Raw genomic sequence first — 14,499 nt, forward strand, 5'->3', positions numbered from 1 at the left:
GAATGATTGCCGTTAAGATTTTGTGGTTGATAATGTCAAAGGAGCGAGAATCATTTTTTTGGGGGAAGGTTCGACACATGTTGAATTTCTTGCAATGGCTCAAGAAGATTATAACCTGGACATGAGCACAGAATCTGTGGAGATAACCTACTCATTACCAGCAGAAATGATGCAGGCTCCAGACACCCCTCCTATTCATGTTACAAGTGATAGACAAGTTCGAAACTTGCTCGAGATAACCAAAACGCATGGAGTCCGGCTTTGTGTATCAAGTCGTAGCAAGGTGGAAACGGTTTCAGAGTTCAGGGAAGATGATGAAGCTGATGAATGTTTTGAAGATGATGATGATGATTTGGTTGAAGATGAAAATCATGATGGGGAGGAGGACGATGGGGAGGAAGACGATGGGGAGGAGGATGCTGGTATCTCTATTGTTGCTGAAGCGGACGAGAATGGTGAGGATTACAGTGTTTATGGAAAGGTTGAAGATGAGGATGAGGAAGATGATGATATGTGTTTTGAAGATATCGAAAAGATTGAAGGAGGAAGATCGAATGGTAACAGTATCTATGTCAACCAGAGTTTTGTTAGCAAGGATGCACTGCTTTCAGAGCTGCGGTTGACAGCAGTGAGGTTTAAGTTCTCCTTCAGAATATACAAGTCAACGAAAACTCTCCTTGTGACAACATGTCCGGTTAGTGGTTGTCAATGGAAGGTCAGAGCGAGTGTGAAACATGGGACAAACACGTTTTGGGTAACAAAGTATGTGGAAAAACATACATGCTCAGCGGGAGACCGACTCGCTCAGCGGAGACACTGTACTCCGAAGTATGTTGGTAGGCTTTTCATTGATCGTGTTGGAATCATTGATGGGTTGAATCCGCAGCATATCACTGATGCAATGAAGAACATGTTTGGCATGACGCTTGATTACACCACTTCATACAGAGCACTTTTATATGCACAAACATTGGTGAGAGGATCAGCAGAAGATGGGTATTCGCGTCTGCCATCATATCTCGAGCAAATCTCCTTAGCAAATCCCGATTCTATCACGGCTATAGAACTTGATTCTATCAATAGATTTAAGTATCTATTTCTCTCTTTTGGAGCTTCTATCAAAGGTTTTAAGTATCAGAGAAGGGTCATTGTGGTGGATGGGACTCACCTAAGTGGGAAATATGGAGGTGTTATGTTAGTTGCAGCCGCACAAGATGGGAATTTTCAGATATTTCCATTGGCTTTTGGGATCGTAGATGCTGAAGATGAACCTTCTTGGGAATGGTTTTTCACAAAATTGGCTAGTTGTGTATCTGATGAGCAGCTTCTGGTGATAGTCTCTGACCGGCACGCGGCCATTAAAAGTGCGTGTGATAAGGTGTTTCCTTGGGAAACCCGAGGAATATGTTATTATCACCTTCAAGATAACATTGTCAAAAAGTTTAAAGGGAAACATCTCTTGTACTTGGTGAAAGGTGCTGCTTATGCTCATACGGTTTCAGATTTTGACCGGTATATGGCTGAGATAGAGAGTGCAAACCCGGACCTTGCAACGTATTTGGAGAATGCCGACGTCAGCCTATGGTCAAGGGTTTATTGTCAGGGGGACATGTACAACATAAAGACAAGCAACATCGCTGAATCTATTAATTCCGCTCTGAAGCGAGCTAGAGGATTTCTGGTTCAGTTCCTGTTGGAGTTCATAAGAGAGAAGCTAGGAAAGTGGTTTTGGAAAAGGAGAGAAGATGCTTTGAGTCTCCCAACTCAACATAGTCGAGGTGTTGAATACTTGCTTGCTGTTCGATCGGAGATAGCGGATACGATGACGGTACAACCAATCGATGGATGGCGATTCTTTGTGAAAGGTGGGAAAATGGACTGTGTGGTTGATTTGAAATATGGAAAGTGTGATTGTGGTGTCTATGCAGTGGAAAAAATACCTTGCTCTCATGCTATAGCTGCTGGAACATCTATTGGTTTGCATATCTCCACACTTGTATGTCTAGTGTACTCAAAGGATTTTCTATTTGCAGGATACTCAGAAAATATATATCCTTGTGTTGGACAACAAGTTGAGGAATGCACATGCTTTCCTCCGGAAATAAAACGTGGTCCGGGAAGACAGAAGAAATCAAGATGGCAATCTTGGTTGGAGCTATCCAGGATGAGAGGACGCAAACCCCGGAAGCAACACAGGGTTTATAGATGCTCAAAATGCAAGGAAACTGGCCATACGAAACCACAATGTAAGTCGTCCAGTGATTAGTCTTCCAGAAGCCTTTCCATTAAGTCGTCCATAAGGTCGTCCAGTTAGCCGTCCAGGGTTTTTTATTCCAGAAGACCTTCAAGTTAGTCGTCCAGTGATTAGTTTTCCAGAAGACCTTCAATTAAGTCGTCCAGAAGGTCGTCCAGTTAGTCGTCCAGGGTTTTTTCTTCCAGAAGACCTTCAAGTTAGTCGTCCAGTGATTAGTCTTCCAGAAGACCTTCAATTAAGTCGTCCAGAAGGCTGTCCAGTTAGTCGTTCAGGGTTTTTTCTTCCAGAAGACCTTCAAGTTAGTCGTCCAGTGTTTAGTCTATGTACTAAAAATTTGTGTTATGAACTTATATGTGTCAATTTCTTTGTCAAATTGCACTACCAAACAAATTTGAGATGGTCTTGCCCTTTATATTATCCGAAATATAGTTACAAAATGTCACTGCTCAGAAGACTTTCCAGACTACTTATAGTTAAGTCGTCCAACATACCAGACGACTTAACTGTAAGTCATCTGCGCAAAATATAGTTACAAAATAGGGATCAAGTTCAAATACAAAATAGGGATCAAGTTCAAATACACACATCAGCCTAATCTATCATACAAAATAATCTAAAGTGGCCTATTTATCACCCGTCATACGTACCCAGGATGTCATCCATGTCCTTGTTTTCGAACTCATGCACGTCAGCAAGCTCTTGAAATATATCCACCGCCATCTTATCCCTCATACTCTTCCCGTTGGGCTTAGCAAAGTCTTTTTTACTAAACTCTATCCCAAGAGCATGACATTCAATGTACTTTAGAGTGTACACGCCACAATCACCAGCTCGGGCCAGAGGTATATTGGTCGGTCTCTCATATGTGAATGGCTCCAGGCTGTATTGGGCACGTACTTCGTCTGAGGAAGCGAACTCAACAAGCAGATAAGGGACCATGTAGAGAAAAGGCTTCATTACCACATCGAGTTCTTCTGGGGAGATACTGGAACAAATGCTGTCAAAGACGACTATGTGCCTCTTAGGGATCGATATCCACATAGCAATCCAATGACTGTCAGTGAAGTTTACTGGCGCATAGATATCATCAATATCCGTCCCCCAAACCTTGTTCGATTGGCAAAATGATGGTATAGTGCCTGCATAATAATTCCACGCCCCACCAGGGAGTCTTCTTCCTAAATCGTTGTGATCAGGCTTCGAGTCCTTAAAATCCTTGAAGTTGGAAGTCCATTGCTGAGCAAAGAGATGATCAAGGAAGCACATTCTCTCGCTCCTGATATGTTGTGGGTTAGCGTCGTACCTCTTCCTCAGTACATTAATCCAAACATCAATATGCTGCATATAAAATAGAGTACAAGTCAGAAGATATCAGACGACTTAGTGGTAAGTATTCTACGTAGAAGACTTACCAGACGGTTTACAAGTAAGTCGTCTACGTCATAGCAGAAGACTTACACAGTCCTCCAGCCACTCTAGGGAGGTTCGGAGGATTTGATACCACCAAGTTCTACTTTTACGTGGTTTTTTATTGAGAGCTGTTCTATAATGACTGCAAACACAAAATGTTGAAAAGCAATCAGGTTTTATGGGAAAAGCAAGCTATTATGTGAAAAGCAAGCTATTATGGGAAAAACAAACACTTACGGACAAGATTTCAACCAATCAGCGAGCTCCTTCAACTTCGTCTTGTCAATTGGTGCAAAAGGATTATAGCCTGGATAAAGCTTTCTGTTTGAAATGATCACTATGGTCGTGCTGTTTGCCGTATAAGGAGATTTCTGTGAGGCAGCAAGTTTCCTTGTTTGATCACTCTTTGCACGGCAAAGTGCCAAAGCAGCATCCTTTTTTTCTAGATATCTAGCATCCTCCTTCTGTAAATCTGAAACAGTGGATTGATTTTTGTCCAATAGAACAAGGCTCGGTTCTGGAGCTTTATCTTCCGAGGAACTAGCATCTGCGGGCACAGCTGCGGGCGCATCTGCGGGCACAGCTGCGGGCTCATCTGCGGGCACATCTGCGGGCACATCTGCGGGCACATCTGGACATTTATCCTCCGCCAAGCTCTTCCTTCCCGCGTTCGTCCCATTGACACTTTCACTCTGCAATATACAAGATGGGTTTATACAATAATAACCAAAGATCCATTTCAAACAATAATAACCAATGAGTGTCTTCAAACATGAAACAAAATACATATATAAAATCCATACACTATAAACAAAGCACACATGTTCTGACATACAAGAAACAAAGCAAATGCAACTTTTCAATTCTTATTCTTAAGACTTTGTCTAGTCAATCTCTTGTTGTGAGAGGATTCGTTACTAACCCCGGGTTCGAGCGTCGGTTTAGGTGGAGAGGTAGTGTTTTGAGATGATGTCCATTTCCATTTTGTGGTGATACCAACCTTCTACTCCACAGCTTCCACCCTTTCCGACAGATACTTGATCTCCTTAAGGCACGTCCCAAACCCTTCACTCATGGCATCAGCTATGTCCTTGAACATGGTTTTAATATCCTCTTTGGTCAACCCACCAACAGTCGTAGTCAACTCTTCACTAGCCTCTGCAGCTGCCTCTTCACTAGCCTCTGCAGCTGCCTCTTCACTAGCTTCAGCAGGTGCCTCTTTACGAGCTTTCTTCTGAGGTCTTGGACTGTCTTCCTTCACTACCTTTTTCTTCGCTGGACTCACAACCGCCGGCTTTGTATTGACCCAAGTACCGGTGACTTCCCAGCAATCCATGGTCCACTTCCACGGTTTCTTCACAAACATGAGTTTAATTATGTTCTCCGCGAGCGTGTCCTCAACATCAAACTCCCATTTTGGAAACATTTGACCAATGTCCTTTTGATCACCCTAGTCTGCAGTAAATGGGAGATATGAACTTAGATATTTGACGGATTAAGAAAGATGGAAAGAAAAGACTTCACAGACGACTTATAATTAAGTCGTCTGGAAAGTCTTCCAGCTGAACGACTTAGTAGACGACTTATAATTAAGTCGTCTGGAAAGTCTTCCAGCTGGAAGACTTAGTAGAAGACTTATAATTAAGTAGTCTGGATAGTCTTCCCAGACGACTTAATTATAAGGCTTCTACTAAGTCATCCAGCTGGAAGACTTTCCAGACGACTTAATTATAAGTCTTCTACTAAGTCGTCTAATTGAAAGACTTATCAGACAACTTAATTATAAGTTTTCTGCGAAGTCGTCCAAATTGAAGTAAATACCTGACTGAGGATAGCCTCTTTAAACTGTCTGCGTCCTTTGCGACCCTTGTGAGCCAGTATCGGTGGAGACGGATTGTTTGGGAGAGGATTACCAAAAGTAGCACCCAATTCCGGAAGAGCTGTGTACACCCAGACCTGGAGAGCTTGCGCAAACCCATTAATAGTGTAACAACCCGAAATATCTCTGCCCTTCACATAGTCCATCAGCACCTTAAACGCGACTCTTCCCCATGGATAATTCTCAAACCGTTCTAGCTCCATCACTAGCCTTACCAGACTAACCCGTGTAGGGGTTGAATACTTTCTCCCTTCAATGTATCCAGTGAAGATGGCAAGGTACGCGAGCCGCTTGCGATCATCCTGAGACCACCCTTCGCATCTCTCAAGTGCTGCTATTATCTCCTGAGTAGATGGCCCCGCTTCAACATGAACTCCCAGCATCTCCCAAAAAGAAGTCAACTCCTTTGTAACAACAGAGTGAGGTCTCTCAAGGTCCTCGATGTACTCGCAGTTTAGACCAGTGAGGTTTTCAAACTCTAACAGTGAAAACCTCACATGTTCTGGACCAACGAGACTCCACAGCTCATACTTTTTCTTTATGTCCAGCTGGAAACCGAGTATGTAGTGAACCATCCTTGAAGCCCAATCAAATCCCAACTCTTGGAACTTGATGAAAACTCCCAATTTCGACTCCTTCAGCTCTTCATATTCGTCATCATGAAGAGCTTTCTTTAAAGCAGCATGCAACGTCCAACAAGTATGATACGAAATGCTATGCACTGCGGGGGGCTCTTCCCCTAATGTATATATCCTACGGGGGAGTTCTAGCATCTCCATTTTTTTTGCCTGCAAAACAATCAAAGACAACTATCTCAAACAATCAAAGACTTATAATTAAGTCGTCTGGTAAGTTTTCTAGCTGGAAGACTTTCCAGACGACTTAATTATAAGTCTTCCAAGACTTCCAGTTTTATGTTCACCTTTTCCTCAATCAATCACTCGACAGTAAGAGATATAACTTACCAGCGACGGAGTTCAACGAGACGCCTCTGAGAGAATGCGCGCTAGGGTTTCCTCTCGGATCTTAAATAGAGGAAGCGGCTGTGAGAACGGTGGTGAGAACGACGGTGATAACGGCGGAGAGATAACCGGCGGTAAGAACGATGAGAACGATGGATTAAAGAGAATCGACAGAAATCGCCTTCGAAATCTCCTTTGAGAGAAACGGCTTTAGGGTTTTTTGATTTTCGATAAACAGTAAAAAAAAAACACCTTATATATGGCCGGTAAATAATTCGGTTAGGTTTAAAAGTACATTGTAAAATTAAAGGTTTGGTCCGGTTTGGACGACTTACTAGTAAGTCGTCGTCTGTTGAATACTGTACATCAGACGACTTACTAGTAAGTCGTCCCAGACCCTAAATTTAACCCCTAAACTAAATTGACTAAATTAACTAATTAACCACATTATAAACCCGTAGTTATATTTAAATAGGGGAGAATTGCCAAGTGTGACTCAAAACTTGGAGTCAAACCCAAAACAATACCCCAACTTGGGTCAAAGGCAAAAGTAACCTAAAAGGCTATTGAAATTACAACTATCCCCTTGTGACCAAACAAAAAAACGGAATTCTTTTTACGTTTCTACCCCTCGCAAGTCGTCTGTTTAGACGACTTGAAAATAAGTCGTCCAGACGACTTAACTTAAAGTCGTCTGGACAGTTAGTCTTAAACATAATTTAAAAATTTTGTAAAAAATATTTTGATAAGTGAAAAATGGGAATTATGTAATTAACATATGTCTTAGGAGGTATAAATTAAGATATAACAAATTTCAATTGTTTTCAGCATAGATGAGTGAAAGTAGTGAGTCATGATATTCTTAAGTTTATGTTTCATCAACATATGTTGTAGTATTGTATGTGTTCTTAGGGTTAGATTTTGGAAAGCATTAAAACCGTTTTTGAAAATTTTTAAAATTACTTATGCGTGTTCATTTCTGTGTATAGTAAACACTATTTAAGTATAATTTGATTTTATAACGTGGTTAGTTAGTTAATCTAGTCATTTTAGTTTAGGGGTTCATTTTAGGGTCTAGGACGACTTAATATTTTGTCGTCTGAAAACAGACGACTAAATATTAAGTCGTCTGTTGTACATTATCAGCCAGAATAAGTCGTCTAAACCGGACCAAACCTTAAAGTTTACCAATGTAATTTTAAAGCTAACCGGATTATTTACCCAATATATAAGGTGATTTTTTTTTTTTGTTTCATTTTTCGCGATATTCAGAAACCCTAACAGTTCTCTCTCAAAGGCGATTTCGAATTCCCACGATTTCCGAACAAACCATCGTTCTCAACATCGGCTATCTATCTCACTTCATTCTCACCGTTGTCGCCGCAGCTTCTTCTAACCCTAGCGCCGCCGATTCCTCTAAACCCTAGCGCCGCCGATTCCTCTAAACCCTAGCGCCGCCGCTTCCACTATTTCCGAACAAACCGTCGCCCTCGCCACCGTGGTCACCAACGTTCTAAACACTAGCGCCGCCGCTTCTTCTAAACCCTAGCGCCGCCGCTTCTTCTCTGTAAACCTTAGCGCCGTTTCTCTGTAAACCCTAACGCCGCTAAGTCATCAATCTCGAGGAAAAGATGAACATAAAACGTTGTCTCTATCAATTTACTCATTCTCACCGTTTCACGTTTATTTTTTCAGATCTATAACCGCAATGACGAGTACTCCAACTCCTTCTGCGACTGGAAGACTTGTAAGTAATTTAAGTCGTCTGGAAAGTCTTCCAACTGGACGACTTAGTAGATGACTTAAATATAAGTCGTCCATTTGGAAGACTTTCCAGACGACTTAATTATAAGTCGTCTACTAAGTCGTCTGGACTTATATTGTTGTCTTTGATTATTTTGCAGACAAAAAGGATGGATATTCCAGAACTCCCCCGTAGGTTATACACATCAGGGGAAGAACCAGAAGCCCACAATAGCATTTCGTATCATACGGATAACAGCAAGTTGCATACTGCTCTTAGGAAAGCTCTTACTGATGACGAATTTGAAGAGCTCAAGGAGTCGAGTTTGGGAGTTTTCATCAAGTTCAAGGAGCAGGGATTTGGTTGGGCTTCAAGGCTGGTTCACTACATGCTCAGTTTCAAGCTGGACATTAAGAAGAAGTATGAGATGTGGTCTCTCGTTGGTCCAGAACCTTTGAGGTTTTCACTGTTAGAGTTTGAAAACCTCACTGGTCTAAACTGCGAGTACATCGAGGACCTTGAGACACCAAAATGTGACGTTACCCCAGAGATGGTTTCTTTCTGGGGGATGCTGGGAGTTCATCTGGAAGCTGGGCCAACTACTGATCAGATAATAGCAGCACTGCAGAGATGCGGGGATTGGTCCAGGGAAGATCGCAAGCGGCTCGCGTACCTCTCCATCTTCACTGGATTCATTGAAGGGAGAAAGTTTTCAACCGCTACACGATCTACTCTGGCAAGGCTAGTGATGGATTTAGAACGGTTTGAGAATTATCCATGGGGGAGAGTCGCATTTAAGGTGCTGATGGACTCTTTGTGGAACAAAGAAATTGCTGGCTGTTACACCGTGGATGGGTTTATACAAGTTCTTCAGGTCTGGACGTACACAGCTATGCCGGAATTGGGTGCTAGTATTGGTGGTCCCAGAGCAGACAGTCCGTCTCCACCGATACTGGCTTACGAGGGCAGCAGAGGCCGCAGATCAATGAAAGCTGCTATCTTGAGTCAGGTATTTACTTCAATCCAAAAGACTGCGCAGACGACTTATTATAAGTCGTCTGGAAGGTCGTCCAGCTGGACGACTTATCGGACGACTTATAATAAGTCGTCTGGAAAGTCTTCCCAGCTGGACGACTTATCGGACGACTTAATTAAGTCGTCTGGAAAGTCTTCCATCTGGACGACTTATTAGACGACTTATTATAAGTCGTCTGGAAGGTCTTCCAGCTGGACGACTTAGTAGACGACTTATAATTAAGTCGTCTATTTAGTATTTTTTTTCAAATATCTAACTCGATTCTTCTATTTACTGCAGACCCGCGTGATCAACTTTGTTGAGAAGGACATTAGTGAAATGTGGCCAAAATGGGACTCTGAGGTTGAGGACCTGCCCGCGGAGAACATCATTAAAGTCATGTATGAGCGGAGACCGTGGAAGTGGACCATGGATTGCTGGGAAGTCACTGGTACTAAGGTCAATACAAAACCTAAGGTTGTGACTCCATCAAAGAAGGCCAAAGAGATGGTTGTGTTGGAGGAGGAGGAGGAGGAGGAGGAAGACAATCCAAGACCTCGGAAGAAAGCTCGTAAAGAGGCTCCTAAAGTGGCTAGTGAAGAGGCTAGAGAAGAGGCTAGAGAAGAGGCTAGAGGGGTGACCAGAGAGGAGTTGGAAATTATGTTCAAGGGCGTAGCTGACTGCATGAAAAAAGGGTTTAATAAGTGCATGAGGGAGTTTAGGAAGTTGTCCGATAGATTGGAAGCTGTGGAGAAGAAGGTTGGTGTCACCAATCAGGCTACCCCTCCACGTCTAACCAATCAGGCTACCCCTCAAGATAAACAGCCTACCCCTCTTGCCAAAGAAACCGGGGGTAGAAACAAACAGGCTACCCCTCAAGATAAACAACCTACCCCTCTTGCCAAAGAAACCGGGGGTAGAAACAAACAGGCTACCCCTCATGCCAATGAAACCGTGGTTAGTAACCAGCCTCCTCCTCATCAAACCAAACAGCAGCCTCCTCCTCCTCAAAAGAAACAGCAGCAGCCTCCTCCTCCTCAAAAGAAACAGCCTCCTCCTCAAAAGAAACAGCCTCCTCAAATCAAAGAGGTTAGTATCAAATCCAGGGTTAACTAGTTGTCCAGACGACTGTAAAAGTTGTCTGGACGACTAGTTGACCCTGGACGACTTAAACGTAAGTTGTCTGGACAACTAGTTGACCACGGAAGACTTAATTTTAAGTCGTCCAGGTCCAACTAGTCGTCCAGACAACTTTTGCTTAAGTCGTCGAGTTAACTTGTGTGCAACTTTTATTGCAGAGATGGTTGCCGGAGGATACAGCAACCGAGGCGAACTCGGTAAATAAGACCTCCAAAGAGATTGTTGCTGTCACTTCCACCGATCACCAACCGAGCCTCGCTTCCACCGATCAACAACCGAGCCTCGCTTCCACCGAGCCAAGCGATCCAGTTTCAGAACCGAGCCTGGTTGTATTGGACAAGCGTGCAAAGAGTAAACGAGCGAAGAAACCTGCTCCCACTGTGAGATCTCCTTATACGGCAGAGAAAAAAAAAGATAAAGTGGCAGCCTATAATCCATTTCCGCCAGTAAACAAAGATAAGTTGAAGGAACTCGCTGATTGGTTGAAAACTGATCCGTAAGTGATTGCTTTACCCATAATAGCTTGATTTAGTCGTCCAAAACTGATTGCTTTTTTGTTTGCAGTCATTATTTAACTAAGACCGAGGACAAACCACGTACATCACCAACAAGGTGGTACCACTTCCTCCGGACAGCCAGAGGATGGCTGGAAGACTGCGTAAGTCTTCTGCACACGATTTAAGTCGTCTACAAAGTCGTCCAAGTAGACTACTTTCCAGACGACTTAAAGATAAATCGTCTGGAAAGTCGTCTACTTGGACGACCACGTAGACGACTTATATTTAAGTCGTCTGGTAACTTCTAACTTGTTATATTTAATATGCAGCATATAGATGCTTGGATTAATGTGCTAAGGCAGAGGTATCAGGAGAACCCACAAGCTTTCAGGAGCGAGCGAATGTGCTTCCTGGATCACAACTTTTCCCAGTCTTGGAGAGAGCAGTATCACCTCTTCAAAACATCGGAACCTGATCACAAAGGTTTAGGAAGAGTTCTACCTGGTGGGGCGTCGTATTTTTATGACGGATCAATACCTTCATTTTGCCAATCAAACAAGAAGTGGGGGGAGGACATTGATGATATCTATGCGCCAGTGAACTTGGACGACAAGCATTGGGTTGCTATTTGGATATCGATCCCTAAGAGGCACATAGTCGTCTGGGACAGCATACCTTCATCTAGTGTACCAGACGCATGGGATGCGATAATGGAGCCTTTTCTCCAGATGGTCCCTTATCTGCTTGTTGAGTGCGCAGCCACCGACGAAATACGGGTCAAATACGGGTTGGAGCCATACACATATGAGAGACCGCTGAAAGGTGTACCCACGGCCAACAATGGTGATTGTGGCGTGTACACTGTAAAGTACATTGAATGTCATGCTCTCGGGGTCTCCTTTGACCCTAAAGACTTTGCTAGGTGCAACGCAAAGAAAATGAGGGATAATATGGCGGTGGATATATGGAAGGAGCTTGTTGATCAGCATCTAAAAGAAAATGTGGATGGTGATAAGTTCGTGGGCTTGTATGATTAGATTAGTGTTTGTATTTGAACTTGTCTTTGTATTTGAATATATAAGTTGAACTTGTAAATATATAAGTTGTAAATATATAAGTTGTCTGGAAGATTAGTGTTTGTATTTGAACTTGTAAATATATAAGTCGTCTGGAAGAAATAAGTTGTCTGGAAGAAATAAGTCGTCTGGAAGAAATAAGTCGTCTGGAAGGTTTTCCAACTGGACGACTTACAAATAAGTCGTCTAGAAGGTTTGGACGACTTATTATAAGTCGTCTGGAAGGTTTTCCAACTGGACGACTTACAAATAATACACTTGAAGGGATAGTAGAAGGTCGTCTAAAAATAAAATACACTGGACGACTTAGTAGAAGTTCGTCTAAAAATAAAATACACTGGACGACTTAGTAGAAGGTCGTCTAAAAATAAAATACACTGGACGACTAAAAATTTAGTCGTCTGGACGGGTAATCAAGACTGGACGACGTAAATTTAGGTCGTCTGGACAACTAGTCAACTGGTTGTGTAGGTCGTCTGGACAACTAGTCAACTGGTTGTGTACATTGTGGTTTCGTATGGCCAGTTTCCTTGCAGTTTGAGCATCTCCGTGCCCTGTGTTTCTTCCTGGGTTTGTGTCCTCTCATCCTAGATAGCTCCAACCAAGATTGCCATCTTGATTTCTTCGGTCTCCCCCGACCACACTTTAGTTCTGGAGGAAAGCATTCTCGTTCCTCAATATGTTGTGACACGATAGGATATATATTCTCTGAGTATCCTGCATACAGATAATTCTTTGAGTACAGTGGACATACAAGTGTGGAGATATGCAAACCAGCATGTATTCCAGCAGCTATAGCATGAGAGCAAGGTATTTTCTCCACTCCATAGACACCACAATCACACTTTGCATGTTCCAAATCAACCACACAGTCCATTTTGCCACCTTTGACAAAGAAATGCCATCCATCAATTGGTTCGACCGTCATCGTACCCGCTATCTCTTCTCGAACAGCAAGCAAGTATTCAACACCCCCGCTATGTTCAGTTGTGAGACTCAAAGCATCTTGTCTCCTTTTCCAATACCATTTTCCTAACTTCTGCCTTATGAACTCCAGCAGGAACGTAATCGGAAATCCTCTTGCTCGCTTCAGTGCGGAATTAATAGATTCAGCAATGTTGCTTGTTTTTATGTTGAACCTGTTCCCCTTACAATAAACCCTTGACCATAGCCTGACGTCGGCTTTCTCCAAATACGTTGCAAGTTCCGGGTTTGCACTCCGTATCTCAGCCATGTACCGGTCAAAATCGTAAACCGTGTGAGCATAAGCAGCCCCTTTCACCAAGTACATGAGATGTTTCCCTTTAAACTTTTTGACAATGTTATCTTGAAGGTGATAATAACATATTCCTCGGGTTGCCCAAGGAAACACCTTATCACACGCACTTTTAATGGCCTTGTGCCGGTCGGAGACTATCACCAGAGGCTTGTCATGAGATATACAACTAGCCAATTTTGTGAAAAACCATTCCCAAGAAGGTATATCTTCCTCATCCACGATCCCAAAAGCCAATGGGAATATCTGAAAATTGCCATCTTGTGCGGCTGCAACTAACATAGTTCCTCCATACTTTCCACTTAGGTGAGTTCCATCCACCACAATGACCCTTCTCTGATACTTAAAACCTTTGATAGAAGCTCCAAAAGAGAGAAATAGATACTTAAATCTTTTCATAGAATCAAGTTCTATCGCCGTGATAGAATCAGGATTTGCAATGGAGATTTGCTCGAGATATGATGCCAGACGCGAATACCCTTCTTCTGCTGATCCTCTCACCAATCTTTGTGCATATAACAGTGCTCTGTATGAAGTGGTGTAATCAAGCGCCATGCCAAACATGTTCCTCATTGCATCAGTGATATGCTGCGGAGTTATCCCATCAATGATTCCAACACGATCAATGAAAAGACTACCTACATACTTCGGAGTACAGTGTCTCCGCTGAGCGATTCGGTCTCCCGCTGAGCATAAATGTTTTTCCACATACTTTGTTACCCAAAACGTGTTTGTCCCATGTTTGACACTCGCTCTGACCTTCCATCCACAATAGCTAACCGGACATGTTGCCACAACGAGAGTTTTCGTTGATTTGTATAATTTGAAAGAAAACTTACCCCTCACTGCTGCCAACCGCAGCTCTGAAAGCAGAGCACCCTTGCTAACAAAACTCTGGTTGACATAGATACTGGTACCATTCGATTTTCCTCCTTCAATAGCATTTGTCTTAGCATATGTCTTTTGGATTTCTTCAAAACAAATATTATCATCATCTTCCTCGTCCTCATCTGGAACCTTTCCATAAAGACTGTAATCCCCACCATTCTGATCCGTTTCACCAACAATAGAATTATCAGCATCCTCCTCCCCATTTTCCTCCTCCCCATCTTCTTCCCATTCACCAGCTTCATCATTATCACCAACATCTTCTTCCCATTCACCAGCTTCATCATTATCACCAACATCTTTTTCCCATTCACCAGCTTCATCAATATCCCTTTTCTCTGAAACCGTTTCGACCTTG

Source organism: Brassica napus, chromosome C6, assembly GCF_020379485.1.
Source record: "Brassica napus cultivar Da-Ae chromosome C6, Da-Ae, whole genome shotgun sequence".
Lineage (NCBI taxonomy): Eukaryota > Viridiplantae > Streptophyta > Magnoliopsida > Brassicales > Brassicaceae > Brassica > Brassica napus.